Genomic DNA, 15,048 nt, shown 5'->3' with positions numbered 1-15,048 from the left:
CTATGACCTTGATCTAAAGCACAGTACCTAAATATGCATTTGCATGTGAAGCAGGGAAAAGACAATCTCTCAGTGAATGGGAAAAAAAAAAAATCACAAAACAAGCCTTTATCAATTCATTTCTTAACCCCGTAAATATGGGGAGGGGAGGGAAAAAGACAAGTCCTATTTTTGCTCTTTGCCAAGATTAATTTTTCCCATCTCCACAACTGCTGAACAGTTAATGATGTCAACCAATTTCTCATTAGTGATGAGAAAATTGCTGAACAACAATGCCACACGTTCTGCCAACTCTTTTAAACAGGAAAAAAAAAAATCACACATTAAGAGTCTGAGTTAGAATAGTTAACCAACAAATAAGACAAGTGGTCGTTCAAAGCACAAACTCAAGAACTATTAAATTCTACCAGCTACTAGCAATGAAATTTAGATATTTATTATTAGTAAGCCACCACAATCATCCAACTGTAAATTAAGGCTAAATATCTACCATTAGTTGTGATAATTAACTAAATACATGTAGAGTCACCAGAACAGAGCTTAGCATACATCAAATGCTCAATAAATGATAGGTATGATATGTTATATATTGGGTACATATATTAAACCAACACACATACACATACACAACACTCTTAAATAAGAACTAATTCTTCCTTTTTATGTGCTTTAAACAAAGCATTGCTCCCACTGCTTTGGTAGACTGTTACCATATTTCTTTTATTACCTACATTTCACCTTTATTTTGAAATGCAATTAGGAAAAAAAAAAATGGTTCACAGGAAGCCTGGTAAAATCCACTCAGAATGTGGTCATTACCAACCTTGAATAACTTCAATCTCTGCTCAGATCCAAAGGGCAGGACAATCATTCCTGACCTCACTCCCAAATCTGAATGCATGCCTCATAATAGCCTAAGAATAAGATCATACAAATGTAGAAAAGACCCTTAGATCCAGATTCCAAGAAAGCAACAGAATCATTCCTTACCTTCATCTAATAAAAGCCATCAGTCTACTTTAGTTTCCAGGAAAATTAATCAAGCTAATTCACTCTTAAATAAGGATCCCATCATAATTTTCTTTACCTAATATTTATAACTTTCAATACCTTTATCCAATTAATACTAGACCATCCATTAGGAGGGCTTCCCTCGTAGCTCAGCTGGTTAAGATTGCAATGCAGGAGACCTGGTTCGATTCCTGGGTTGGGAAGATTCCCTGGAGAAGGGATAAACTACCCACTCCAGTATTCTTAGGCTTCCCTGCTGGCTCAGCTGGTGAAGAATCTGCCCACAATGCGGGAGAGACCTGGGTTTGATCCCTGGGTTGGGAAGATCCCCTGGAGGAGGGCATCATAAACCACTCCAGCACTCTTGCCTGGAGAATCCCCATGGACAGAGGAGACCCGTGAGGGCTACAGTCCCTGGGGGGTCTGTAAACACCAAGGAACATAGAATATGAATAAGTTTCTTTTAAGTATAACCACAGAGAAAGACAAAAACAATAAAGGGCTAAACTTAAGTCATTAATCATCTGGTAAGATAATGTATCATTGTAAAATCACTTCAATAAAACTGGTACTAATTGATATATGCAATTAAATGTTAAAATCATGTTGCACTAATGGTCACAAAAGTTTAAATTAATAAAAGGAATATTGATAATAACAAATGGACTATCAAACATCATCAGTGGTAGTATAAACTGACATAAAACTTAAAAATAAATTGGCAAAAGTGGGGGGGTGGGATGATTTAGGAGATTGGGATTGACACAGACACACTACTATGCATAAAACATATAACTAATTAGAGCCTGCTGTATAGCACAGGGAGCTCAGTGCTCTACACTGACCTAGACGGGAAGGAAATCCAAAACAGAGAGGGTTTTTGTGTACATAGAGCTGATGTACTTCACTTTACAGCAGAAACTAACACAACATAGTCCAATAAAGATTAATAAAATAATACACTTGGTCATGCTTAGGGAATTCATTTTCATGCATTGGAGAGGGAAATGGCAACCCACTCCAGTGTTCTTGCCTGGAGAATCTCAGGGACGGGGGAGCCTGGTGGGCTGCCGTCTCTGAGGTCGCACAGAGTCGGACACAACTGAAGCGACTTAGCAGCAGCAGCTGCTGCTTAGGGAATTAAGACTGCTGGTTACCACCATAGTCTGATCCCACAAGAGTAGGAAATCTGTGACCTATCCCAGCAGCAGCAGACATCATCAACCAAGGACCACAGGTCAAGCAGCAACCAGGTTTTCAAAAGACACTGTTTTAGAGCCAGAGAAAGAATGATTCCACTTCCAAAATGAGACTGCCCCTCACTCAGGAGGATACATGAGTTTCCTTCCTTCTTATGCTTATTGAGATAGGCTGGGACCTGGGACCCTTTGCTGCAGTGAGCTCACCTGCACTAGTCTCTTTGAGCATCAGAATACAAAGAAACCATACGGAACTAAAAATAAAGTGCCTACATGTGCGGTTGCACCACATTATGAACAATAAGATACAAAAATATCAAAAACTCAACTGCCACTTCTGAGGCATCAGGAGCAAAAGCAGGGTCCTGTGCATGATCCATCCCTGCACACAGTGCCTCCAGGGCCACCAAGGGTGGATGGACCACTTAAGCCACCCCCTGGCCTGACCCACAGATCCACCCCTACCTTCACCCCATCTAAAGGACTAGTTAACTTCCCCATCTCAGGGAGCATGGGAAGGAACAGTGAAAATCTCTTACTTGTTCTCATTCCCTTTTAATGTAGCAGGAGTCAAAATAAACCTTGCCTCTGTGGTGGCTCAGACAGTAAAGAATCTGCCTGCAATCCAAGGGACCCAGGTTCAATCCGTGGGTCAGGAAGATCCCGTGGAGATAATGGCAACCCACTCCAGTATGCTTCCCTGGAGAATTCCATGGACAGAGGAGCCAGACGGCTATAGTCCACGGGGTCGCAAAGAGTTGGACAAGACTGAGTGACTAACACTTCCACAATTTGGGGGGGAAGAAAAAGTTGGCAATATGTGTCTAGTGCTTTGAAAACAAATGTAATGTCCACTCTATGGAAATAAACTCAGAAAAAGCTCACTGACTTTCACTTAAAAATTTAAATAACCAAATGTACAACTGTAGGGGAATGGTTATACAAACTATTTTGCATGCATATGAATGATTTTAAGTTCTAAATAAATATTGATAAAAAATTTTTGTGGACCATTGTTTAATCTTTCAACCAATAATTCACTGAGCATGTTCTATGTGGTTGGCACTAATACAGATGCTGATTCAAGATAAGGCAAAAACAGAAGTGGTCAATGCTCCCATGATACACTATCATGTGAACAGAAATATATACTGAGAAAAAATAACTGAATCAGAAATAAATGAGAAAAGTGCTCCAACTGAAAATTCACATGGTTGCTTAGCAATCCTTACAAAATAACCCACTACTGACTAGAGTGTCAAAGAGGCTTCAATAAGGAGGTACCTGAACCAGGGATTACAGTCTTCCAACTGAACACGGAAGACTGAATACATGAGCTCATCTCTGCTGCTTTCTGAAACCCCTAAAATGACAGCATAGAAGTTTTAAAGAGGCATAACCACCATTAGGACAAAGAGAATTGGACAGGATCACAGAAGAATCATATCACATTTTCAAAAGCTGTGAATGTGAATGGCTGAGTGGTAGTTGACTGTGGAGACCAGAAATCACCAAAAACACTAAAGGCAACCTGGTGTGTACATGGGGAAGATTATCAAGGAATAAGCCATTTACTATAACAAAAGCCCCCAAAAGTTGAGAAATAAGCAGCTCTGGTTATCACTCAGAGTAGATACGAGTAGAACTGAAAACTGGGAGGCGGATGATTGGTTCAAGCAGAGACACCTGCAGCCCCTTCTCTGGCTTTTCTAAGAAGGCTAACTAGGCAGGACTACAGCTTCTAGGCCGAAGAATGGAACACAGACATCCAAGTCCATTCCCCAGACCAAAAGAAAACACATGAACACAGACACTGTGACACACAGATCCATTTACAGTAATGCTCACTAGATCATAAGCTTTAACTACACAATTTCCAATCACCATTTCTGTTTTATCTTTAAAAATGAACGGACAGCAAAGGATCATAAGATACTGAACAAAAGTCTCCAGCATGAGGAAAAAAAAAGAACAAAACCAAACAATTACAAAAGAAGAACTTACAAGAAGCATAGACACTACAAGGAACTGGAAAAATAATTGTTTAAATACTCCAGAGAAATAAGATCCAAGAATAAAAATAAGAAAGTTCTGAGAATTTTTCTAAAAAGGGTCTTAAAAGTTATTCAGAGAAAATTTTTTAAATAAAAAAATCATTATAAGGATTGAAAGTAAGAGATGAGGAAACCCTTCCAAAAGCAAAACAAAAAATAAAGTCATGGAAGTTAGAAACCAAATGTTGAGTATAGGAGACTTAATATTTCAAGAACAGCAATTTCAGAGAGGGGTAATATAAAAAATAGAACAGAAGAAATTATTTTTAAAAAGTCAAAAAATTCCCAAGAACTGAAGGAAATTAATCTCTGAAATAGGAGGACTCAACTAATGTGCAGTACAAGAAATAAGACAACAAAATGGAATGAAAGAAGTAAAGAAGGAAGGAAGAAAGGGGAAGAAGACAGACAGGTAAAGTCTCCCACCATCATACATAGAAAGACCCATATTTACATTAAAAAATTTCAGAACCACAGGCATGAAAATATTCTAAAAGCTTCCAGTAAAAAAATTAAAATTAAAAAAAACAGAAAAGACAATCATACAAATGAACAGGTTTTAGAATGGTGTTAAATTTAACCCTGTAAGTAATGAAGCATTGCTTTCAACATTCTAAATCACTAATACATAATTCCACACAAGCCTATCATCTTATGTAGGTAGAATAAACATGTTTTCATACATACAAGCCTCAAAATTTATATCCTATCTGAAAGAAGGTTGTAAGGTAGGCCCAATAAAACATATATAAACCATTAAGAAAGAACATGGAAATTAAGATATGAATCTCAAAGGAAAACGGAATTCTTGGGCTTAAGGAAACCCCAAAATGACAGTTATGATGGGCTACAAGGATACTCACACCACCAGGGGGAGAGGAGGGAAGACAATTTATATGACTATTTGCTGTTTTTACATGTTCCAAGAAGCTTCAGTGTTTTACAAATATATTCTGGGATGAATTAGTGTAAGTACTTAGAAAACTAAGCAAACAAACCAAAAGAGACAAGGATCAACTCCAGGAAAAACAAAGTTATATGAGAAAGAAAATGTTACAGTACAAAACATATGAGGTTCACCTGTAAATAACATTTGTATTATCACAGTAATTGTATTCTCTAAACAAAAGTGGTCCTAAAATAGTTTTCAGAGGACAAAGCAGTGAAAATGTTGGGGGTATGGGTAAATCAAAGTAGACAGTCTACAGACAATACCTAAAATGTAGGAAATATAAAGCATAAGCATATTATTTACAAATAATTACACCAAGAATAGGTACAGTTGAAAGTGGCTACATCCAAGGAACAGTAATCAGAAGTAGACAGAGAAGAATGAAGAAAGACTTCTATTTTTCCTTCTATAAACCTTATGGCACTATTTTACCTTGTAATCTATGTACATATATTTTTTAAACTAACTTTTTGAAAGTTAACCAGGTTAGAGGGAAGGTAACTATTTGAATATCTCAAATAGCTTATGTTTATATATTTAAAAAGAAAAAATGAGAAAAATTATATACCAAAAATATTAAACATGGTTATTTTAGCTTGTGGAATTACTGATAATTTTAAAACTTTTTTCCCCCAAATTTTTCCAAATTTCCTTTAATGAATGCACACTACTTTTTTGAAATAAGAAAAACATTTCAAAGAATGAAGTCCTATATCCTGCAGGGAAACATTTCATCAGAGACTCTCAGATACTTTTCAAATACTATATGCTGCTAAAATTCATAGGCCCAGTTATCCCATGTATTTATCACTTCAGGTTCTATATAAAAAATATTCTTTCTGCTTTTATTCAGAAAACGAAGATCATGGCATCTGGTTCCATCACTTCATGGGAAATAGATGGGGAAGCAGTGGAAACAGTGTCAGACTTTATTTTTGGGGCTCCAAAATCACTGCAGATGGTGACTGCAGCCATGAAATTAAAAGACGCTTACTCCTTGGAAGAAAAGTGATGACCAACCTAGACAGCATATTCAAAAGCAGAGACATTACTTTGCCAACAAAGGTCCATCTAGTTAAGGCTACGGTTTTTCCAGTGGTCATGTATGGATGTGAGAGTTGGACTGTGAAGAAGGCTGAGCGCCGAAGAATTGATGCTTTTGAACTGTGGTGTTGGAGAAGACTCTTGACAGTCCCTTGGACTGCAAGGAGATCCAACCAGTCCATTCTGAAGGAGATCAGCCCTGGGATTTCTTTGGAAAGAATGATGCTAAAGCTGAAGCTCCAGTACTTTGGCCACCTCATGCGAAGAGTTGACTCACTGGAAAAGACCCTGATGCTGGGAGGGATTGGGGGCAGGAGGAGAAGGGGACAACAGAGGATGAGCTGGCTGGATGGCATCACTGACTTGATGGACGTGAGTTTGAGTGAACTCCGGGAGATGGTGATGGACAGGGAGGCCTGGTGTGCTGCGATTCATGGGGTCACAAAGAGTCGGACACGACTGAGTGACTGAACTGAACTGAACTGAACTGAAGCCCGTATTTCAAGTTCTAGGACAGATGCTTTGCGTGAGTAATAAACTTTTAATAAATACACATATGCTTTAAATAAATGTGATTTTTAAGAAAATTCATTGTCATTTCTGTGTAATAGTTTTTAGTTTTTAAAAAAGAAACTGTAATCTTATATAAGTCAAATGATTTAGTTGACTATTCAAAGATGCTTGGAAGAAATAACAACTCTAAATTTAATAATATTGTTGCTAAGAGAAATATATACAACTAAATAAAAATTTAAAATCTCTACCCATGATACCATATTTCAAATGAATCTTCTACAACAAGAACTTTTACAATCATACTTTCAGAATTTCCTCTTCAATCTGCAGATAACAATGACAACAGAAGTTCTACTCTAATAAATTGTACCGTTAAGATGAACTAAATTCTGAGTTAGTTGGGGATAAAGGTATCAAGTATGTCACAACAGTGATCACCTCTTAAAATCAAAACACATTTAATAAAATGTATATGGCTTCTATATCATTTAGTCCAAAAACAATTATTTTTTTCCTCTTTATCAAAGGCCAGTGATCTACAGGAAAAACAAAATCAATGAAGTAAAAGGGAAAGAATGTGTAAATTCTTATTCCTTTTTAAAATAAAAGGAAACATTTTACTTAAAGACTGAAAGCATACATAGCAATCTATTATCCTGTTTTGGAAAACCTTCTAGTAAAATTATTTTCATCTATACCTTTTTTTGGCACGTGTGAAAATTTTGACTTCAAACCACACAGGTGGCTGAAGAAAAGCAAAATGGTTCTGGGAAATACATGCCTGTCTATCAGAGTTATTAATAAGCTAGGGCAGTTTAAGAGGAGGGAGGTAACTATACTTTGACATGGATATTGTTGGTATCAGTTTTATTTTTTGCTCTGCTCTATTTTAATAAAAACCATTCAAATTTTTTAAACTTCTTATGGATTTCTTCACTCTTCTTCTAATAGAGGAGAGTTTCTCAAAAGTGTACTCATCACATAACCTTCCATGGCTAATTTCTAGGAGCAGGGCCCTGAAAGCTGCATGTTAAACACGCTCTCCAAGTCTAAGAACCTCTGTCCAGCTTGGAAGTAATAATTTTTTTTTAATTATGAAATTTGATTGCTTTTTAAAGATTTTTTTTTTTAATATGGACAATTTTTAAAGTCTTTCTTGAATTTATTACAATACTGCTTCTGCTTTATGTTTGGGTTTTTTCTGCCACAAGGCATGTGGGATCCCCAACCAGAGATCAAACCCACACTTCCTGCACTGGAAGGTGAAGTCTCAACTGCTGGACAACTGGGCAAGGCCCTAGAAGCTCTTAAGCTCGAAAATGTTAAGTTCTCACACCAGACTTTTAGAAACTGATACAAGTTATTTTGTGACTCTGTACTTCAACTGTAAATTGTGGCTTCACCTGATGAATCCAATGTGATAGTTACTGATGTGCTCAGACTTTCAGTTGTGTCCCACTCTTTGCAACACCATGAACTGCAGCCCACAAGGCTTCTCTGTCCATGGGATTTCCCAGACAAGAATATTGGAGTGGGTTGCCATTTCCTCCTCCAGGGGAATCTTCCTGGCCCAGGGGTTGAAACTGTGTCTCTCACATCTCCTGCACTGGCAGAGTTCCACAGAACCACAAGGAGAGAGAAGAAAGTCTTCTTAAGTGAACAATGCAAAGAAACAAAGGAAAACAACAGAATGGGAAACACTAGAGATCTCTTCAAGAAAATTGGAAATACCAAGGGAATATTTCATGCAAGGATAGGCACAATAAAGGACAGAAACAGCAAAGACCTATCAAAAGTAAAAGATATTAAGAAGATGTGGCAAGAATACACAGAACTATACAAAAAAGGTCTTAATAACCCAGGTAACCACAATGGTGTGATTACTCACCTAGAGCCAGACATCCCAGAATGCGAAGTCAAGTGGGCCTTAGGAAGCATTACTACCAACAGTGCTAGTGGAGGTGACAGAATTCCAGCTGAGCTATTTAAAATCCTAAAAGATGCTGCTGTTACACTCAATATGTCAGCACATTTGGAAAACTCAGCAGCGGCCACAGGACTGGAAAAAGTCAGTTTTCATTTCAATCTCAAAGAAGGGCAATGTCAAAGAATGTCCAAACTAATACAACTGAACTTATTTCACATGCTAGCAAGGTAATGTTCAAAATCCATCAAGCTAGGCTCCAGCAGTACATGAACTGAGAAATTTCAGATGTACAAGCTGGATTTAGAAAAAACAGAGGAACCAGAGATCAAATTGCCAAAATTCACTGGATCACAGAGAGAGTAAGAGAATTCCAGGAGAATATCTACTTCTGTTTCACTGACTATGCCAAAGCCTTTGACTGTGTGGATCACAACAAACTGCAGAAAATTCTTAAAGAGATGGGAACACCAGACCACTTGACCTGCCTCCTGAGAAACTTGTATGCAGGTCAAGAAGCAGCAGTTAGAACCAGACAAAGAACAACAGACTGGTTCCAAATCGGGAAAGGAGTCCGTCAAGGCTGTATACTGTGACCCTGCTTATTTAACTTCTATGCAGAGTACATCACACAGGATGCTAGGTGGGATGAATCACAAGCTGGAATCAAGACTGCAGGGAGAAATATCTACAACCTCAGATATGCAGATGATATCCCTCTAATGGCAGAAAGTGGAGAGGAACTGAAGAGCCTCTTGATGAGGATGAAAGAGGAGAGTGAAAAAGATGACTTAAAACACAGCACTCAAAATAACAAGATCATGGCATCCAGACTCATAACTTCATGGCAAATAAATGGGGAAAAGTGTAAACAGTGACAGATTTTACTTTCCTGGGCTGCAAAATCACTGAGGATAGTGACTGCAGCCATGAAATTAAAAGATGCTTGCTCCTTGGAAGGAAAGCCATGACAAACCTAGACAGCATATTAAAAAGCAGAGACATCATTTTGCTGACAAAGGTCCGAATAGTCAAAGCTATGGCTTTTCCAGAAGTCATGTATGGAGGTGAGAGAGGGACCATAAAGAAGGCTGAGCGCCGAAGAATTGGTGTTTTTAAGCTATGGTGTTACAGAAGACTCTTAAGAGTCCCTTGGACTGCAATGAGATCAAACCAGTCAATACTAAAGCAAATCAGTCCTGAATATTCATTGGAAGGACTGATGCTAAAGCTCCAAAACTTTGGCTACCTGGTAAGAGCAGACTCACTGGAAAAGACCCCGCTGCTGGAAAAGATCGAGGGCAGGAGAAGAGGGCAACAGAGGATGAGATGGTTGGATGGCATCACTGACTCAGTGGACATAAGTTTGAGCACACTCTGGGAGATAGTGAAGGACAGGGAAGCCTGGCGTGCTGCATTCCTTGAGACTGCAGAGTGCGATAGGCCTTAGTGACTGAACAACAACTTCCATTTTATAACTAAGGCAAGTGAGGAGAATATCAGAGGGAAAAGAAGTATTTTGAAAAGAGGCAAGAATTTAGTTGATACCACCAGGACCACTTAGCATTTATAGAGTCATTCCTTATTTCCTCAAGGATTATTTTCCTTAAAATAAGCAGAGAATTTTTTCTTCAGCAGTTTAGCAGTCAAGTGATAAAAATGATGCTATGATATACAAAAACACAGTAAATAAAAACATTTTCAAGACATTCTAAAAATATGTCAATATTGAAAAATCATGCTCTAAATCCTTTTTCTTGAATTCCCCTTAATTGTTCAGAGAACATTAGTAAAGGCATTGTGACTTGCTGACACAGAACCTCCTAAGATTGCTAAATAAACTACATTTCTTCCTGCTGTTCTCAAATAATCTTTTATGTGCTTAAATTTTTTGTTTGCCCTTATGATTTGGAGGAGGGGTAGGCAATTTGGGGTAAAAATGCTTACACAGTAAGACCTTTTTTGTAAACTGCTGAGGGCAGAGAGGGGAGAGAGATTAACAATAATCACTGACTTGTTCTTTTGTTTAAAGGGGAATGAATTGACCCACACATACAGAAAAAAGATCACAGATTATTTAACATAGGTATGCAAACACAAAATTGCAAAATCACAAAACTTTTACTTGGCAAAGCATGATTTACTTTGACCATTGAAAGAATTCATAATTGTCCTTCCTATGAAAAGGGACATATTTGTCAAACATCAAGACAGGCACCAGAAAATGGATGTTCATGGTGAGTAGTCACTGCAGAATAAATAAAACAGATCCGTCAGTGCCACTCGTACTACGGAAAGCATAAAACAGTGTGTTAGTGTTCACAGTCCAGAGCAAAAGACTCCCCCCACCCTCAGAGGACTGGCTGAGCGGTGTCACACCCAGTCACCAGCAGGCAGCCCTAAAACAGCTATGCCAGGACAAGTCGGCTGTCAGCTCCTCAGTTACGACCAGCTCTTCAACACAACCTGCTCCCTCTGTCTAGCTGACGCTTTCCCCCCATATTGTTTCATCCTTGTGTTGCTCAGGTTTCAGGTCTCACCTTTCATTTCTCCACATCTTCCTTAGGTACCTCCACTTACTACCTCCAAACACTTCATAGCCCCCGCCCCCCCAAACATTATTCTAATACTTACCATTATATGTGTACATAGTCGAGCCCACCAGGTTCCTCTGTCCATGGGATTTCCCAGGCAAGAATACTGGAGTGGGTTGCCATTTCCTCCTCCAGGAGATCTTCCCTACCCAAGGATCAAACTCGAGTTTCCAATGTCTCCTGCATTGGCAGGTGGATTGTTCTTCACCACTGTGTCACCTGGGAAGCCCTATTGTATGTTTATGTTATATTAATGTGTTATATGTATCTATGCATATCACACATGAACTAGAAGGTCTCTCTTCCTCTTTGGCTGTACATTCCACAAGAACAGAGACCATGTCTGTTTCACATAACACACAGCAGGCTATTGGATACTGCCTAGTACAAAAGCAAGCACACTTTCTGGAATAGAATGCATCCAGGGTCACTCCAGTACTCTTGCCTGGAAAATCCCACGGATGGAGGAGCCTGGTGGGCTGCAGTCCATGGGGTCGCTAAGAGTCAGACATGACTGAGCGACTTCACTTTCACTTTTCACTTCCATGCATTGGAGAAGGAAATGGCAATCCACTCCAGTATTTTTGCCTGGAGAATCCCAGGGATAGGGGAGACTGGCAGGCTGCCATCTATGGGGTCACACAGAGTTGGACACAACTGAAGCGACTTAGCAGCAGTAGCAGCAGGGTTTCATCTATGGCTGCCATCACTTCACATCCTCAGAGCCTTGACAAGACCATTCCACCTGCCATGCTAGACTAGAAAGACCCTAACAGTAAACAGTGGAGGTTCTCTACTGACCTGTAAAAACCACTAGGCTTGCATTCTGGGCTAAAGTGGGGGCAGGAGGGTCCTTCTGTCAGTCTAATTAGTCAACAGTCTTGCCAGTAACCAGGCGTGGAGTTTTTTTGGATTCCAGAGGACTGCCTGATTGCTTTTCTGTCTACCAACATAAACCCTTACCTGAAGCAGTTGTTCTTTTCCTTTAGAACAGCAGAACCCAATGCAAATTTTGCTTCTGCCTTTCATCTCTGTGGAAGGCAGCCTCCATGACTGCCTTTGCTGCTCTTTGCCTCCTAGGACTCACAGCTCTTGGGCATCAGACTCCACCCCAGGTGAGCAAGGTGTTCTACGTGGCTAGTATGCTGTCATGGAAATGATGGCATGAGACTGCTGAAGCTAAATCCTGTAAGACACTGGGGCACCTGCTTCGAGGACTTTATCGTTTGCTCTGGGGGTGCAGGCGGGGGGGATACACTTGTAGGACACTTCGGCAGTCCTGAGCAGAGGTCTGTGATGAACTGTGTTCTCCTGCCAACAGCCTGCGCCAACTTGCCAGCCACATAAGTAAGTTATCTTGGAAAAGGATCCCCCTCGCCTTAGTCAGACCTTCAGATGACTGCCGCCTCATTGCTCTCCTGACTGTTATCTCTTAAGACCCTCACCAGAACTAACCTGCTAAAGAGCTTCCGAGTTCTAAACCACAGAAACTGCAGGTGATAATAAAGGTTCATTGTAGCTTCAAGCTACTAAATTTGGGAGTAATTTTTTATGCAGCAGTGTATAACTAATACAATCTTTCTCCACTCAAGTTTGCACAGAAAATTTTCAAGAAACAGTCACCACTTACACAAAGGGAAATAAGAAATTCATTTTTATTTTCAGTTTTTCATTTACCCCACAAGTCTCACCTCTCTGTTCATTAGATTCCATAAGGAAGACATAGCAACTGGTTGGGTTATTGAAAAATATTTTAGAAGGATAAAATAAGATTTGTTCTGCTTTTTTAGAGAAAAGAATTTTCATATGCTAAGTAGAGAACAGAATTTTCTGAAAGTGATGAAAAGATGAGATAAGAGAGATAGGATAGAGGCTGAAGTGATGCTCTAAAGATCAGGAATGGAAAGGAGGGGAAATAAATTCAGGGATTGGTTCCTTCTATATGTCACAACCTTGCTTTTCTAAATTTTTACTGATGCCAAGCCCCAAGAAACTGTGTAATGATCAGCGTGTGGGAGTAAGATACACAGTATGACAAATCCCAGGAGGCAGGGAAATGTGTACTAGTAATAAAAGAAAGAACTAAGTGACAGCACTTGGATATCAAGATGATTTTAGAAGGTGCGTGCATGTGGGTGTGCTAAGTCACTTCAGCTGTATCCAACTCTGCAATTTCATGGACTGTAGCCCACCAGGCTCCTCTGTCCATGGGATTCTCCAGGCAAGAATACTGGAGTGGGTTGCCATTCCCTTCTCCAAGGGCTCTTCCTGACCCAGGATAGAACCTGCGTCTCTTACGTCTCCTGTATTGGCAGGTGAATTCTTTACCACTAGGGCCATCTGGGAAGCTCCAATTTTAGAAAGGTATATGATGGCAATTTGGCAAAAGTACCAGTCTTACTTCTCAATTCTATGGAGAAGCATTCTCAAATGTTTTCTTTTGTTTTTTCTCTATTCCCTATCATAATAAATGTGGAACGTAAAATGTTCCAATTAGAAACAGAGATGTGTTACCATGATTCCTAAAGGTGGTTAATGAGCCTTTTTTTTCTAACAGAAGAATTCTGAATTCATTTGAATATTTCAATTATTGATATTAAATTCCTTTTAGCCTTATACTGCTTCTGTTTTCTTTTTCAAAGTCTTCTTTCTAGGTTTCCTTCCACTTTTATTATAAAATAGGCTAGAAAAACTGGGATAATCAATAGTGAGTATATAATTAATATTTTCTCTTAACATATTCAAAGGGCTTCTTTAAGGAAGGCTGGGAGAAACAATGATGAAAAAAAGTTTAATTATCCACTGGTTACAGTTAATATTGACTTGATCAGCATTAGAATTTCTATGCATTTTCTTTCTATAGAAGGCAAGGAAATCAACAGAGGGAAGGTCTTCATAAGTGCCCTTGGACTGCTGGGGTAACTGGGTTAAAAAAAAAACAAACAAGACCTCAAATACTCAAAAAACTAGGCTGAATTTGGTTAGAGGCAATTTCCCTCAAAAAAAAAAATAATCAAAGTATAACTGTCTTAATTACTTTGTGAGTAGAATTAGCATTGTTACACATCATCGACAATTACCAAAATCCCCTGAGCTTCTCAAAGTCCTCACCAACAAAGGCAACAGAAAGATAAGAAACTCCTTTACAAGCAAAACCCAGAGGCAGAACAAAAGTGTTGAGATAGCTCGTCAGTACTGCCAGCTCAGCCAGAGCCATCGCCTTGCTGCCAACTCTTGAGTTCCAGAATTTTTAGGCTGACTCTTATAAGGGAATCCTTGGCTTTACAGAATTAAAAAGAGAACAGTTCGAAAGATCCTGAGCCAGAACCAACCAGTTGAAAGTGCCCCTGATTCCTGCCTGGCCCACAGAAACTGTGTAAGGTAATACAATGTTGTCTGAAGCTGCTAAGTCTGGGGACTGTTCACTATGCAGCAACAGACGCTAGTATTTCTCATGACTCAAGTTCACACAGTTTGCTAGATTCTCATTATTTATAATATAAAAGGCAAGAATATATTTTATATGAAGAAATATAAAATAATCACTAATATGTAACATGCAGACAAATGAAAACAAGTTTGTTAACACAATTTCTTCAGTTGCAGTTAACTGTAACTGTGATAAGGCTGGCAGTATAACGTTATGGGCGCTGATTCTTTTACCTAATTTGCCTAACTTTTATGAATAGCTTCTCTACCTCAAAACCCTTTCAAATTCCTACAACATGACAGCAGAAAGGAAAATGAGAAAGGA

The 15,048-nt window shown here is 39.0% G+C and overlaps 1 protein-coding gene across 2 annotated transcripts in view; it reads right to left on the bottom strand.

Moving 5' to 3' along the window:
* CPEB2 (cytoplasmic polyadenylation element binding protein 2) overlaps positions 1-15,048 on the bottom strand; it is a 75,192-nt gene that overhangs the window by 45,761 nt on the left and 14,383 nt on the right. The gene's annotated exons all lie outside the window — the stretch shown is intronic.

The sequence above is a fragment of the Budorcas taxicolor genome, chromosome 6 (genome assembly GCF_023091745.1).
Source record: "Budorcas taxicolor isolate Tak-1 chromosome 6, Takin1.1, whole genome shotgun sequence".
In the NCBI taxonomy this organism is placed as follows: Eukaryota; Metazoa; Chordata; class Mammalia; order Artiodactyla; family Bovidae; genus Budorcas; species Budorcas taxicolor.
Note: the sequence above shows the minus strand (reverse complement) of the source record. Positions and strands in the feature narration are given on the sequence as shown.